The 17,792-nt window shown below is 33.2% G+C and overlaps 1 protein-coding gene across 1 annotated transcript in view; it reads left to right on the top strand.

The window, feature by feature from the left end:
• The first annotated feature begins 11,178 nt into the window (after positions 1-11,178).
• The window catches only part of LOC143075566 (beta-1,3-galactosyltransferase brn-like), a 57,301-nt gene continuing 50,687 nt past the window's right edge, over positions 11,179-17,792 (top strand). Inside the window, exon 1 of the mRNA XM_076251036.1 lies at positions 11,179-11,278. The gene's annotated coding sequence lies outside the window, so the exon portion shown is untranslated. The remainder of the gene's footprint in view (positions 11,279-17,792) is intronic.

The following is a 17,792-nucleotide window of genomic DNA, read 5'->3' as shown; positions in this document are numbered from 1 at the left end:
TATGATTTGGGATGCAACAACTCATCGCAAGAAATAAAATGACACAGAAGTTTTCACCATAAGTCACCCCACGGCCTTCAACAGTGAGTAATGAACACACCACAGTAATTATTTCATAAATTATCTCATACAATATGTTAAACAGACAATTTGTTAAAAAAAATTCGTAAAGGTTCCGCGGAACCCAGTGTCTCGCCTATTCTTTCTGTTAATCGCATGCTCAACAACAATGAGGAAATAAATCAATAAAATATTCCTGTTGATACTATCTTTTGATTGAAAAAAGCTTCTGTCCAAGTTTGGTAAAAACCCAGGACAGTTTATGAATCTAATAAATGTTTTAAAACTTCCTGATACTATCTTATGATTATTAACAAGCTTCTGTCCAAGTTTTATAGAAATCCAGGATAGTTTAAGAAACGGTCATTAAAATTTCAAAGACGCCGACGGAATGTAGTATCGCTTAGTCTCGCTTTTTCGACTGAAGTCGAAGACTCGACAAAAACATACAAATCAGATTTCTTTTGACATACGGGCGCACTACGCTTTTTTATACGCCCGTCAACATTAACAACGTACTATTGTAAATTATTTTTCGGATAATAATCTTTTAGACATACATTAAAAACGGTGTCATTGATAGGCAACCATGAACACAATAAAAAATGAATCCGTGAAAGTGTTCCATGTTTATTCCATTCAAGTACAGACTTGTTATGATAATACCATATATTTAATTAATTTATAAAAAAAAAAAACCAAAAAAAAAACAAGATTATATCTTAAACTTGTAAATCCAATTTCAAGTTTTAAAAGTTCCTCAATTGAAAATAATACATGATGTATTTGCGTGATCTTATATTTGTTTAATTAAAATAATGCCTTCAAATACATATAATGTTTATTTTTAGTCAATTTTCCACAAAACATTTTAGCTTAAATGAAATTCAGAAAAGAGAATTCAAACACTGTTGAAGAGAATATACATATTCGTGTTAATTCGCCTCAGTTTAATTTGTTAATTCATATTTGACATTTAACATTTTAATCCGCAATCCACATTTACCCGACAATCTTGTATATTGTATTTTTTCAATGAAATAACATAACGTGCATGTGACCATCAGAAACTAAGACAAAAATGATATTTATAATGGTATTTATCAAAACTTAAATATTTGAAAATATCTTAGTAGCATAGGAATTTGCCAAACAAGCGAAGAATTATAATCTACCTAGGATTTACAACCAAGGATTTGTATAGTTTCTTTTCAATAAAATATTGTTGGTGTTTTTGGCGACTATAGCAGCAACATTGCCATTATTAAATAAAAATATAAAACTTTCGCTATCTGATAATTATAGCCACGGGTTAAAATGTTCATTAAATTGTATAATATTTGTCTTCAAACTACATATAATGGGCATTTAAGAATGACATGAAGTTCATCTTCAATAGTAGAGCTACAAGACATGTCATCTCGTGGACTACTTTTGTTTCATACTTTCCAGTTTCTATTTTTTTAGTGGAGCTACCCCACATTTAAATTTTGCAAAAACACATTTGTTTTTAATTGACAGAATATTTTTTTAACAAATAACAGTTGGCCAACAGTATATTTTTAAGTCCATTTTCGCTCAGTTGAATAGAAATTCCAATTTTAGCTCTTCTGTCGTAGAAATGTCAATATCATTTTATTGTTTGTACATACAACATGTATCGTTATATAAAAATGTGTCAGTCCCAGCCAAGATTCACCGAATAACCACAAAATATTTACAGATGATAAAATATTTACACAAAAAGTCATGAATCTGTATGAACGTTATGTACGATGAAGTTAATTAAGTGTCTACAAGAAAGTAAGTATGACTGTACATTTTATTTAAATTATTTACATACATATACTTTAACCGTGAGAAAAAATATAAGCTTTGGAGAGCTCTATATCCGACTATCATATAAAAACCGCAATGTATGAACGTTACACAATTAGAGATGAACGTTTCACAAATGCACGTTATCTGATCTACACAATTATACACGATTGACGAACGCACGATACACGGTTATAAGAATGAATGATTGATGAACGCACGATACACGCACGATACACGGTTAAGAATGAATGATTGATGAGCGCACGATACACGCACGATACACGATTAAGAATACACGATACACGCACGTTACACGGAAAATACACGGAACGATGAATGATGAACGCACGATTGGTACACGCACGATACACGCACGATGCACGCACGCAACACGCACGATAAACGATGAACGCACGGAATAATGGTCAGTTGGAATTTTAGAAGGTCTGTACCTTTCCTTGCAAAAGTACAGACACGTGCTGTACATGGAGGAATTTTTGTACAGTTAAAAATAATGTTGCTAATATATTTTTGCGGAAGCATAGTTATGAGAGTTAATCAGATCTGCACACACTTTTAAAGAATCGTGTATAGTCATGTATTCGTCGTGTATGGCCGAGTAGAGCTCGAAGAGTGCATGGTCGAATGTGGTCGCGAAGGGATCGGGTATTGGTCGAGTTGGTCTGGGATAATATAAATATACAAGTCACAGTGATCTGGAAGCGACCGGGCATTGGTCGAGTTTATCTGGAAATGATCGGACATTAGTCGAGCAACGGTCGAAATGATTGAGTACTGATTGGTAATTATTTTGCATTCCGACCAAACTCGATATGTACACGATCCTTTCCCGATCAATTCGACCGCTACTCGATCTCTTCTCGAGTGACTTGCTTCTCGATCCTTACTCGAATGTTTTTGACATGTCAAAAACTCTCGGCTAGAAAGTCAGAAACGATGACGAGCAAGGTAGACTATCCCGAACATCCTTGTCGATTGAGTCAGACCAGTCTCCCGATCACGTAATTTGTCTTGATCGGGCTTGATCGAGATGATCTGATCGGCAGTGTGAACCAAGCTTTAGGTATAGCACCCCGATCATTCTTGTCGATTGAATCAGACTTGTCTCCCGATCGCTTAATATGTCTTGATACAGATTGATCGAGTTGGTCTGATCGGCAGTGTGAACCTAGCTTTACCTTGGGTAACAAATGGTAAACATAAAAAGCTTGTAAAACCAAAATATGAACCAGATGCTCCACAGGGCGCAGCTTTATACGACTGCAGAGGTCGAACCCTGAACAGATGGGCAAGTATGGACACAACATTCAAACTGGATACAGCTCTGAATTTGTATTGTGATTAAATAGTTGACACAGCATAGGTTTCTGACACAGAAAGAATGTGGTTAAATCATGATAATGAACTTCAAGACGACGACGACGACGACGACAACGTGATACCAATATACGACCAAAAAATTTAATTTTTGCGGTCGTATAAAAATCAGCTCAATTATTGATACAATACAAAATGAAAATGTGTTCATCGATTTAGTACGATTTGATAAAGCAGTGGATATTCTGCCGTTGCTGGAAAACTAGAAAATATGATGGTTTATCGTCTGTGGTCAAAGTACCTTTGGCAAGTAGCATATGTTGATAACATTGGCTATTTTGCTTGCATCAGCATATTTTAAGGATGGAATTTTAATATTTTTCGGCAGTACCATTTACAAACGCAGGCACCAGCAAAGTAGAAAATGAGCTTTTGTGCCAGCTCTGATTATTATATTAGTATTTACTTTTAAATTTTAGTTAATTAAATCCGGCAAAAAGGCATATACTATAGCAATGTCCATTTTTCCGACGCTGGAAATAGCGTGAACTGTTATTTTTCTGCTTTCTTTGTACAGAGATAATTTTAATATTTACTTTGGAAAGTACTATGAAAATGTACATTTAATTGATTAACACAAACAAATCATATCATTACTCTTATAGTTAAATAAGATATAAAACTTTTAAAAAATGAATATTTATTAAAGATAATCGTGTAAATTTTTTTTATAATTTTTTTAAGGGTTTAAAGAGTACTCGACTTGTAAGTTATTGCTCGATTAAACCGTCTAGTGCGCTTGCGCAGTAACGTTAACAATTTTACCCTAGTAACCCGAGTTGATAAATATCGAAGTGGACCCGGAGGGTTAACTCGTGTAACCCATGCATGTTTATCAATACCATAGCCTTACATAAATAACTGCATTTACTCTAACTTTTCTTTAATAGTTATCCCATGAGGACGCGGTGTGTCAGTGTAAGATCACCCCGATGGCCGGAGGCCAGAGGGTGATCTAACACTGACACACCAAGTCCGACTGGGATAACTATTTTACATCCCAGCTGTTTTAGATTAGACGAAAAACCATTTACAATTCATAAAATCTAGTTTAGAACGCCACACAACCATAACAATATACTTTATATATTACTATATGATGTATACCCTTTTTGACCCCCAAACACGATGAGTAGATATCAAACAATGTCAACTCGCCCCACTTGCCAATCGGCCCACGCTATATCGCCACTTTATAAAAATATCGTCCCAATCTTGTTTACCGACTTGCCCCACTTTGAAAAAGTGTAAAATCAAATTGAACAATCAGTCTGAAAACTCACAAATTAACGTAAAAGGTTAAAACCCCACTGAATAAAGGTTTAACAACTCGCCCCACTAATAAAAATATCTTGCTTCCTATAAGTATGTCAAATTACTATTATTTCGTATCAAGTCGTCCTGATGTAGTGGTATGTGTCGTGGCTTGATATGCTAAAGGTCTTGAGTTCGAATCCCAGCATATCTACTGGATTTTTTCTACGTGAATTTTGAAAGATAGTCTTTTCCGTAAAATTAATTATAAGTTTTATAGTGGATTTGACATTCCCGCCAAAATGTTACAGAACAAAGGAAAGCATGCATAACAAAGAAACTCAAACTAGGGGGAGATCATAAAAAAAAATATCAGATCACCCCTGTTAGAACAAAGGAGCTGGGATGTAAGTTACAGTACAGTACTTTGTATACCCCATCCCTGTTTCACTTGAATTATTGTCAGCTTATTCGTATATGTGCATGTTTTCTGACACGTTTAAAATAAATGCAATTCATCTAATGTTGGAATGTATACTTACACAGTCATGTAATTATAAACATTTAGCATGTTTTAAAAACAGGTAAAATGATTATAAGTGCAACACACGGTATTTTGGAACAAGAAATCAATTTTTCTTACTTTTAAAATTCAAATGAAGTAAATAAAACATCACATGCAATAGAAATCAATATTATTGACGCTACAATGACAATCTGTTACACAGAATAATAGTGGCGCATTTCTTTCCAGTGGGTCTCAATCAACATATACAGAATTTGAAATCTTGGTAAGAATTTAGTCTTAGATGCATGTTTTTTTATTAGTTATTAGTGGCTTTGAACTCGCTGTCAGTAACTGCGAGTACCCTCAAATATGTCCTTATACCTTTCGTTGTTAGTATATACAAGTATCCGGCCACGGCCACTGTGTAATTTTGTTAGATGTATTTCTATTTGTATTCAACTGATGGGTAAAGCCTTTTATAACTGATTTGTATAGTTCGTTTTTATGTTGTACTGTTACACCACTGTCACAGGTTAGGGGGATGGGGATCCCGTTAACATGTTTAACCCCGCCACATTCTTTATGTATGTGCCTGTCCCAAGTCAGGTGACCTGTAATTCAGTGGTTGTTGTCGTTTGTTGGTGTATTACATATATTTTTTTTTTATGGTACATAAATAAGACTAATTTTCCTGTTTGAGTTGTTTTACATTTGTCATTTCAGGGCCTTTTATAGCTGACTATGTGGTATGGGCTTTGCTCATTGTTGAAGGCCGTATGGTGTCCTATAGTTGTTAGTTTCTGCGTCATTTAGTCTCTTGTAGAGGGTTGTCTCACTGGCAATCATACCACATGTACATCTTCTTTTTGTATATATCAGTAGTGGTTAATATTTATTCGTTTTAGATTAATTAAATAATGTATTTTCGGAAAAAAGCATTTCAACATAGATTCACACAAAAATTTCTTTTAATTTCTTGATGTTTCTACTTTTTGTGTCAAAGAGACAACAACCCGACCAAAGAGAAGATAAACATGTGAAATCCCCCAGCATTTTTGCGCCTGTCCCAAGTCAAAATAACAAATATCAAATAATTGCAATGCAAACAAAACATAACTTAATTACAATGTTTACAGAAGCTCCCATTTCGCCTTAGTTAATTCTTATGTACCTGTAAATTTGAAGTAAGGCAAACTGGGATTAATTTTATATAATTATTTTGACAGCTAAGGCGAAATGAGAATAAGCCGTCAGAAGCCTCTGGCCTTTATTAGACTTGTTTGTTTTTAATTTTAGTTCATTTATGTTCTGGAGTAGTACACATTCGGTTTAGAGGGTCAGCTGAATCCAGCCTCCCGGTGCGGGATTTGCTCGCCTGTGTTAAAGATGAATATAGTTCCTTTTAATTAGAGTGTATGTTTCCTTAATTTTTCTTCTTTCCCTTCCTCACTCATTTCTTAGATTTTTTTGGTGGAAATGAAAGAAGAGCGGTGAAATAAATTTTTGGATGTTGTATTTTAACTGATTTTGATTTTGGAATGAGTGATTAGACCAAGTGCAAAAAGGTAATATTTACAGTTTTCGGAACATCTCTTGACTTGTCAATAGGGCTAGGATATGTATTGGCTAAATTTGTAAAAGTGATTGGTTCAATCTTTCTGAATTTTGGATATATATTTGGACTAGGACTATATATTACACACACAAAAAATTTGACAAAAGTGCATGGTGCAATTTTTTTAATGATGCAAAAGGCTATAAAGAACTGATAGAGGAATTAATTGTGGTCTGTGGCCAGACTCATTGGTGGCCTTCGCCTGTTTTCTGCTATTTTGTCAGGTTATTATCTCTTTGACACATTCCCCATTTCCATTCTCAATTTTTAAGAATGTTTATCCATTAATCTTTGTGAACAATTAATGTAAATCATTCATTGCTTCAGGAGTACAACGTGCTGACAGTTGTGATATAGATAATATACATTGATTCAATAATTTTACCTAATGTTCATTTCATGCACATGCAGACATGGATGGTCTATTTTTATATGTTAAAACTCCATACAGAAGGTATATGCATAACAATAAACTGAACTCAATGCAAAGAACCTTAAAAATACATTTAGACACAGAGTTCAATCTATTGATATACCGGAACTTTGTTATACTGGTCACATGTAACTTGATAATCACTGTCTGTTACCAAAAGCATTAAGATCCCGAAAAAAGTTTGCAAATTAGTTCTTTTATAATTGAGAGGAAAAAAACAATCATTTGAATAAATGAATAATGTGTCTAGGAGCCACTGAGTCAACTTCCACATATAGATGCAGGATTTACGTATTTAAGACATTTTTGTGATTATAAGCTGGGCCAAAAATAAAATATTGTTTGTTTCCCCTCACACGACCGACCCGTTAAATCAACGCGACCCGAAAAATTTTATTGGCCATTCTTGTCCACTATTTTTTTTTTTGCTATGTTGGTTATTGGTGTTATCTTTCCGATGCTGTAGTCAACGAGCGTTGGTTTTTGGTGATACCTTTCCGATGCTGTAGTCAACGAGCGTTTTAAATCAAGGCATTTTTGCAAGGAAGCGCCTACATGATTCGGAATCAAGGAAACAAACAAAATGCTTTGCCACATGCACGATTTGTTTGTGTGCAAGGGTGATGTTTTTTAAAAATAAAAAAAAACCTGAAGCTAGCAATTAGAATAAAGTAAACTTCTTCATGATATTGATATGAACAAATTAAAGAATTTTCTTCAGAAAAAAGTATATGTACATAAGTTTTATAATAAAAACTATCCATTGAGTTATAAAAAACATATGCATTATTTTTTTTTTAATTTGAGGTTTTTTATGACTTTAAAATCTATCTACTTTGTCTTTGAACAGGTTGGGCACAAGTCAGGAAATGTGGGATAAATATATTCCCTGCTTTCAGGGAACGTCCCTGTTTTCTGGTGTAAAAAAAACAGTTTAAATGGGATTTCCTTTTTCAATTTATGGCATGAAAATTACAAAAGGGCACGTTTTAATGTTATAACTGCATCAGTGAGCAAGCCAGTTATCTTGTCCAAGCTGTTAAGAATGGTCATAAATCAATTGCGAGTTGTGAGAGCGGGCGAGGCGATGCTCTTCAAAATACGAGTTTATAAAACAGTGAGCGAGCCAATTCTCATTCACCAAAAGTTCTCTTGTATAAGTTGTAAAGCATCAGCAGAAATTAGTTTCTAGTTGTGAGAGCGGATGAGTAGATGCATATTTTTCAAAATACGAGTTCATACAACAGGGGTGAGCGTGTCAATTCTCATTCACCCAACGTTTTCTTGTACGTATCAATAGAAATAATAATAGCTGGCGAGGTAATATTTGTATTGCAAAAATCGAGTTGTTACAAAGAATAATAGCAAGAGAAGAAAGTTCAAGAAATAATGCAATTTTAATTTCTCGGTGTTTGTAGAAACTCTTCAAAACTAAAATTGCTCCTTTCTTGACAAGTACAGTCTTTTAAACACTTAATGCAGTTATACCACATGGCCTTCCGCGAGAGAAAAAAAACCTCCGTTATATATGGCCATCATGAAAAAAAAAAACCCGCTGTAATGGCAAAGCCCCAACATGAAAAAAATCTGTAAAGCAAGTAAATCGAGAAAGCTAACTAGCTTATTCATGTATGTAATAATTGTCACCATTTCCAGCTTTGACCGTTATTTTCATGACACAGAACTTTATTATTATTGTTTTTTCAATAACTCTTTGGAGAAATTATCACCGTGTAATTCCTGTTATTATTGGGACATAATATTCATTTATACAATCATCCTTTACCTTTTCATGAATACTAAATGGTTGCCTATTAAGGGTTAAGAAACATTCCATGGTAAGCTTCCTTTTCTATTGATGAGGATTATTTTATTCATTATCATCTTAAACTCAAAACAAAATTCGTTTTCCAAGGAATATTCTGAAATATATACAACTGATTAATATTCGGAAAGACCTGCAGAACTTCTCGTACTTGACCCGCTTGACAATTTGAGATAAAGGGGGGGGGACAGTTTGAAAAGTGGTTCAAAAAAGGATATAAATCCATCATATGATAAGGTAAGACATTTTATTTATTATTTGAGATGTTCAATTGTAAGGATAATGACACAAGTAAACTTAAAACTATCGTAAACATTGTCAAATTGTCGTTCAAAGTTCCCACAAAAATTCGTTGGGAATCCACTACGAGAAAATGGATGGTTTTAATAAGACTCTGCGGTTCAACATTGATAGTAAAAAAAAATATCTGATAAAAAACGTTGAATGTAAATGATATGAACCTGCAGAGTCTTATATTATAGGACTAGTGTGAACCTAGCTTTAGGTATAGCACCCCGATCATTCTTGTCGATTGAATCAGACTTGTCTCCCGATCGCTTAATATGTCTTGATCGAGATTGATCGAGTTGGTCTGATCGGCAGTGTGAACCTAGCTTTACCTTGGGTAACAAATGGTAAACATAAAAAGTTTGTAAAACCAAAATATGAACCAGATGCTCCACAGGGCGCAGCTTTATACGACTGCAGAGGTCGAACCCTGAACAGATGCAGATGGTCAAGTATGGACACAACATTCAAGCTGGATACAGCTCTGAATTTGGATTGTGATTAAATAGTTGACACAGCATAGGTTTCTGACACAGAAAGAATGTGGTTAAATCACGATAATGAACTTAAGACGACGACGACAACGTGATACCAATATACGACCAAAAAATTTAATTTTTGCGGTCGTATAAAAATCAGTTCAATTATTGATACAATACAAAATGAAAATGTGTTCATCGATTTAACACGATTTGATAAAGCAGTGGATATTCTGACGTTGCTGGAAAACTAGAAAATATGATAGTTTGTCGTCTGTGGTCAAAGTACCTTTGGCAAGTAGCATATGTTGATAGCATTGGCTATTTTGCTTGCATCAGCATATTTTAAGGATGGAATTTTAATATTTTTCGGCAGTACCATTTACAAACGCAGGCACTAGCAAAGTAGAAAACGAGCTTTTGTGCCAGCTCTGATTATTATATTAGTATTTACTTTTAAATTTTAGTTAATTAAAACCGGCAAAAAGGCATATACTATAGCAATGTCCATTTTTCCGACGCTGGGAATATCGTGAACTGTTATTTTGTTGCTTTCTTTGTACAGAGATAATTTTAATACTTACTTTTGGAAAGTACTATGAAAATGTACATTTAATTTATTAACACAAACAAATCATATCATTACTCTTATAGTTAAATAAGATATAAAACTTTTAAAAAATGAATATTTAAGATAATCGTGTAAATTTTTTTTATAATTTTTTTTAAGGGTTTAAAGAGTACTCGACTTGTAAGGCAGCAACCATTTGATTTTCTGGGGGGGGGCTATGGTTTTTTTTGGAAAAAAAAGTTTGTTTCCAGTTTTTGGAGAAAAAAATAATTTGTTTTTGATTCTAAGAAAAAAAAATTGTTTGTTTCACCCTCAGCTGCCACTATATGTAATGCTAAAATTGAAAGAAAAAAATTGTTTTCGACTTGTCGCGAAAATAATATATTGTTTTTCGCCGCAGGCGAAAAAAAAAATTTGTCCAGAAAAAAAAACCATAGCCCCCCCCAGAAAATCAAATGGTTGCTGCCTAAGTTATTGCTCGATTTAACCGTCTAGTGCGCTTGCGCAGTAACGTTAACAATTTTACCCTAGTAACCCGAGTTAATAAAAATCGAAGTGGACCCGGAGTGTTAACTCGTGTAACCCATGCATGTTTATCAATACCATAGCCTTACATAAATAACTGCATTTACTCTAACTTTTCTGTTACAGTACAGTACTTAAAATTGTATACCCCATCCCTGTTTCACTTGAATTATTTGTCAGCTTATTCGTATATGTGCATGTTTTCTGACACGTTTAAAATAAATGCAATTCATCTAATGTTGAAATGTATACTTACACAGTCATGTAATTATAAACATTTAGCATGTTTTAAAAACAGGTAAAATGATTATAAGTGCAACACACGGTATTTTGGAACAAGAAATCAATTTTTCTTACTTTTAAAATTCAAATGAAGTAAAACATCACATGCAAGAGAAATCAATATTATTGACGCTACAATGACAATCTGTTACACAGAATAATAGTGGCGCATTTCTTTCCAGTGGGTCTCAATCAACATATACAGAATTTGAAATCTTGGTAAGAATTTAGTCTTAGATGCATGTTTTTTTTATTAGTTATTAGTGGCTTTGAACTTGCTGTCAGTAACTGCGAGTACTCTCAAATATGTCCTTATACCATTCGTTGTTAGTATATATGTTACAGGGAATTTGTAAAATCAGGGATTTTGTAAAATCACTGGGCTAATCAGTGATTTTGTAAAATCACTAACAGTTTCAGTGGTTTTGTAAAATCCCTAAAATTGTTAGGGATTTCACAAAATCACTGAAAATAGAGCTAGGGATTTTGTAAAAGTACAAGTATCCGGCCACGGCCACTGTGTAATTTTGTTAGATGTATTTCTATTTGTATTCAACTGATGGGTAAAGCCTTTTATAACTGATTTGTATAGTTCGTTTTTATGTTGTACTGTTACACCACTGTCACAGGTTAGGGGGATGGGGATCCCGTTAACATGTTTAACCCCGCCACATTCTTTATGTATGTGCCTGTCCCAAGTGAGGTGACCTGTAATTCAGTGGTTGTTGTCGTTTGTTGGTGTATTACTAGTACATATATTTTTTTTTATGGTACATAAATAAGACTAATTTTCCTGTTTGAGTTGTTTTACATTTGTCATTTCAGGGCCTTTTATAGCTGACTATGTGGTATGGGCTTTGCTCATTGTTGAAGGCCGTATGGTGTCCTATAGTTGTTAGTTTCTGCGTCATTTAGTCTCTTGTAGAGGGTTGTCTCACTGGCAATCATACCACATGTACATCTTCTTTTTGTATATACCAGTAGTGGTTAATATTTATTCGTTTTAGATTAATTAAATAATGTATTTTCGGAAAAAAGCATTTCAACATAGATTCACACAAAAATTTCTTTTAATTCCTTGATGTTTCTACTTTTTGTGTCAAAGAGACAACAACCCGACCAAAGAGAAGATAAACATGTGAAATCCCCCAGCATTTTTGCGCCTGTCCCAAGTCAAAATAACAAATATCAAATAATTGCAATGCAAACAAAACATAACTTAATTACAATGTTTACAGAAGCTCCCATTTCGCCTTAGTTAATTCTTATGTACCTGTAAATTTGAAGTAAGGTAAACTGGGATTAATTTTATATAATTATTTTGACAGCTAAGGTGAAATGAGAATAAGCCGTCAGAAGCCTCTGGCCTTTATTAGACTTGTTTGTTTTTAATTTTAGTTCATTTATGTTCTGGAGTAGTACACATTCGGTTTAGAGGGTCAGCTGAATCCAGCCTCCCGGTGCGGGATTTGCTCGCCTGTGTTAAAGACGAATATAGTTCCTTTTAATTAGAGTGTATGTTTCCTTAATTTTTCTTCTTTCCCTTCCTCACTCATTTCTTAGATTTTTTTGGTGGAAATGAAAGAAGAGAGGTGAAATAAATTTTTGGATGTTCTATTTTAACTGATTTTGATTTTGGAATGAGTGATTAGACCAAGTGCAAAAAGGTAATATTTACAGTTTTCGGAACATCTCTTGACTTGTCAATAGGGGTATGGATATGTATTGGCTAAATTTGTAAAAGTGATTGGTTCAATCTTTCTGAATTTTGGATATATATTTGGACTAGGACTATATATTACACACACAAAAAATTTGACAAAAGTGCATGGTGCAATTTTTTTAATGATGCAAAAGGCTATAAAGAACTGATAGAGGAATTAATTGTGGTCTGTGGCCAGACTCATTGGTGGCCTTCGCCTGTTTTCTGCTATTTTGTCAGGTTATTATCTCTTTGACACATTCCCCATTTCCATTCTCAATTTTTAAGAATGTTTATCCATTAATCTTTGTGAACAATTAATGTAAATCATTCATTGCTTCAGGAGTACAACGTGCTGACAGTTGTGATATAGATAATATACATTGATTCAATAATTTTACCTAATGTTCATTTCATGCACATGCAGATATGGATGGTCTATTTTTATATGTTAAAACTCCATACAGAAGGTATATGCATAACAATAAACTGAACTCAATGCAAAGAACCTTAAAAATACATTTAGACACAGAGTTCAATCTATTGATATACCGGAACTTTGTTATACTGGTCACATGTAACTTGATAATCACTGTCTGTTACCAAAAGCATTAAGATCCCGAAAAAAGTTTGCAAATTAGTTCTTTTATAATTGAGAGGAAAAAAACAATCATTTGAATAAATGAATAATGTGTCTAGGAGCCACTGAGTCAACTTCCACATATAGATGCAGGATTTACGTATTTAAGACATTTTTGTGATTATAAGCTGGGCCAAAAATAAAATATTGTTTGTTTCCCCTCACACGACCGACCCGGTAAAATCACCGCGACCCGAAAAATTTTATTGGCCATTCTTGTCCACTATTTTTTTTTTTTGCTATGTTGGTTATTGGTGTTATCTTTCCGATGCTGTAGTCAACGAGCGTTGGTTTTTGGTGATACCTTACCGATGCTGTAGTCAACGAGCGTTTTAAATCAAGGCATTTTTGCAAGGAAGCGCCTACATGATTCGGAATCAAGGAAACAAACAAAATGCTTTGCCACATGCACGATTTGTTTGTGTGCAAGGGTGATGTTTTTTAAAAATAAAAAAAAAAACCTGAAGCTAGCAATTAGAATAAAGTAAACTTCTTCATGATATTGATATGAACAAATTAAAGAATTTTCTTCAGAAAAAAGTATATGTACATAAGTTTTATAATAAAAACTATCCATTGAGTTATAAAAAACATATGCATTATTTTTTTTTTAATTTGAGGTTTTTTATGACTTTAAAATCTATCTACTTTGTCTTTGAACAGGTTGGGCACAAGTCAGGAAATGTGGGATACATGTATTCCCTGCTTTCAGGGAACGTCCCTGTTTTCTGGTGTAAAAAAAACCAGTTTAAATGGGATTTCCTTTTTCAATTTATGGCATGAAAATTACAAAAGGGCACGTTTTAATGTTATAACTGCATCAGTAGAATTCGTAAATACTTATTAAAAGTATTTTAGGAAATACAAAACATGAATATAAAGTGAAGCCTTGTTTCTTCTAGAACTCGAAAAAACATACAAATCTTTGTTTAGGAATCAATTGATCCAGATGAACTGAACATAACTAAATTATGTTCACTTCTATTGAAAATTTTTATTCATTGAATTTTAATTCCCAAGTGATTAACATACATGTATCTTTTTGTCATCTCATAATTGATGATCAAGGTATGAATTGGTGAACAAAGGAATTGTTTTGTTGTGAGTTATGCAGCAAATTAGACTTGAAATAAGCTTGATTTATTAACTAAAAAAACACTTGCTATTATTAAACATTGTTATCACAAGTAGAATGTGCGCATTTGTAGATTTCATTACATTAAATGAATAGGAAAATAAGGAGGTCCCTGTATACTGTTTTTTTTTAACACCAGAAAACTGGGGTGTACATTGAATTAGAATACAGGGAATACCCCACTTTTCTTGACTTGAGCCTTACCTGTTGAATTTTATAAATTTTTTTTATAAAAATTCAATATAGAAAACCATATCAAGGAATAAAATAAAATAATTTGCCCACCTACCTACCCATACCCTAACAACCTCAGTCGGGTGAGGGGAAACAAAGATATTTTTTAATGTTGGCCCTGTGTGTATACGTTTCATACCATTTGGTTGAGGCAACTAAAGTTAGAGAACGGAAACGGCAGATTGGACAATTTTCCTTTTTAAGGCTCCGTGTTTAGAGTCGTACTTAGATTAAAACTACATGATTGTATAGTAGTCACTTCTGGCTTAGATGGAGATTTGTCTCATTGCCACTCATACCGCATATTTTAACATCTCTAATAACTCATGAACATGCAGTAATAGTGATGCCAAACAACATCGTTCGTGATGTGTCACACAGTGTTTTGTGGTAATAAGTTTTTTTAACATTATGTTGAGGCAAACTAAAGTTAGGAGAACGAAAACCATTTGTGTGGACGTACGCAAAACAAAATATTCTGACTATTGGTGATACCAAAGGTTTAAACTCCACCAGCATTGACATCAACCAACACACAATTTTGATTTCTTTTTTTGGGGCAAATAAAGCCATAATTATGCGTCCCCTTCACAAGGAATGTCTACAAATCTATTTTATAGCTTATCAGTTTTAGTTCAACTTACAAACATCAATTGTTTATCATTTTCTCTTTTATATGTCTTAACATTCTATTTGGACAGAAGTTGAACGATAAGTTACATTTACTGCACATGTATTTCTAGAAAATCTGACATTATTTCAACTGTTTTAAACATTATTACAAGCAAATCAAATAAAATTCAGTCGAGATTGAAAATAAATGTTCAATCAAAAATATATGCAAGTTGTCAATTGAACGACATGTCATACATAATTTGATTTTTTTTCTAAACTTCTAGTAAGAACAATACTGACTTAAATAAGAGACGACTTCAAAAGTTCATAGTAGGATGAAAAAAAATAATTCACATTGTTTTTTTTACTGAAAAAAATCTCATGACTTTTTATACCTTCAACGTATTTTCCAAATCATTTATTTATTTAGTATATTTATATATAATTTACCAGACTTGCCAAGTAATAACCTTTTTGTGCTGATGTGGCGTAGAACAATCACCAGTGTTATAAATTTATTGACTAGAAAATCAACTGCCATGAAGAAAAAGATTTTTGTAATTGCGGTAAAATCCGGAAATTACGAAAAATCAATTCAATTTTCCCCGTTCTTTTATTAAAATTGTCTTATTTTCTAAAGTACATTCTGACAGTTTATTTCAGATAATCAGAAACAAGAACTCCGCAACGCACCATTGTTCACCTTTGTCCCATTATAGATACACGAATTCGCATATAGGAAAGCTATATAGATTTTTTATTTTATTTTTCTTATGACAATGGTTTTACGCGAATGAAAACAATGAAGTACTTTAAATTGTACAAAATAAAGGCGGACCGTATTATGGAATATTATGCTGTAAAATTGATATTCTCTCTTAACCAAATGTTTTTCTTACATTTTCTAATATCATGACGTAAGAAATAGTTTACTCAGCTAATAGAAATTTAAGTTTATATATGCATTAAAGTTTTAAGTGGTATAAAGAAGTTGATTCTGAGGAAAATATTTTGTCAATATTATAAAACAATAAATACTCGATAACTGTCTTTGATGTGTATACATTTATTTTGAAATACGTATTTAACAGCCAGCAGGACACTTTTAAACTTTCATAACTTTCTCTCTTTATCTAGTTCATGTCGCTCGCACTTAAAAAAAAAAAAATAAAAGTATTTAGTCATAAAACATTTTACTGTAAGATCAAGTCAACAACTTCGGACCTGGAGACTAACAGTTATTGCTCAGTATCCCATTCGCACGTAGTTTGGTTTTGATATCAACCCGAGAGTAACAAGTTACAACTATAATAATTATCCAATACGTTATTCGGAAGTACTTTGGTTTTGGTATCATTACAATGACACATGTCGGCTGTAAACCTATAGTTTATGTACATGTATTATAAAATAATGCATTTATAATTGTCCTAATATGTGACTAGACTAAGTCATGGGATTTTCAGGTATTCGGGCCGGGGTATCTTTAAAATTTAATTGGTATGCATATGCACCCAGTTCATAACACTAGGCTCAAGCTAGCAGCCACTCGCCAGCAGCCACTACGCTAGCAGCCACTTTTCGAATATGTCTATGAACCCAAAAGTTGCATAAGAATCAAACGTACTCAAAATGTTTTTATTAATATATAAACACTATATGATCAGTTTTTAATACACAATTATATTAAGCAATCGAAGTCACTATTCAATGAATTTAAAAGAAAATTCTAGTCCTGTTCAATAATTTAAAGACAATAATAATCGCTGTCAATATATACCAAACAGGATGCTGCACGCTTTTACTTTAAATAGTCAACAGCTTTGAGTGTATATATAATTGAAAATAGTTATAAAATTATTGAAATGCTTGTACAATTGCTTGTCAGACTCTGTCATCAGATTTTTTTTTTGTGTTATTGTGCTAAATAGCTTTCCATATTCTCGTCATCCTGTCAAATAGTTCCTATAAAGTTACAATTCTTCTGCATTACAAGAATAGAAAGTTGCGCTCGTGCTTTAATATTTATTTACTCAGACAAATCTGTTTCAACGAAATTTCTTTTTCTATAGCAGAGTTTACCGCTTACTTTTGATTAGCCGAAAGCTTTATTTTTTGTACACAAAGTATGGTGGGCAAGGAAATTATTTATTCTCTATTCAAAAACAAAACTATATGCTATACCGGTCCCAACTTAGAATTCTAGACCCCAACTTTGGACCACATTTTTAAAAAAAATAAGCCGAGCCACACCCTGGATTTTTTCTCAAGTAGACCTTGGGTATTCAGCTTCCCATTGCACCTAGTGGCGAAAAAAGTTTTGCCGTAGAACATATTTTATTATTATTTCCGTAAGGGTGGGGTAGGGTGTCCGACCCCACTTTGGAACAAATTTAAAAAATAACTA

Source organism: Mytilus galloprovincialis, chromosome 5 (assembly GCF_965363235.1).
Source record: "Mytilus galloprovincialis chromosome 5, xbMytGall1.hap1.1, whole genome shotgun sequence".
NCBI lineage: Eukaryota > Metazoa > Mollusca > Bivalvia > Mytilida > Mytilidae > Mytilus > Mytilus galloprovincialis.
This window is presented reverse-complemented; position numbering and strand designations above follow the sequence as displayed.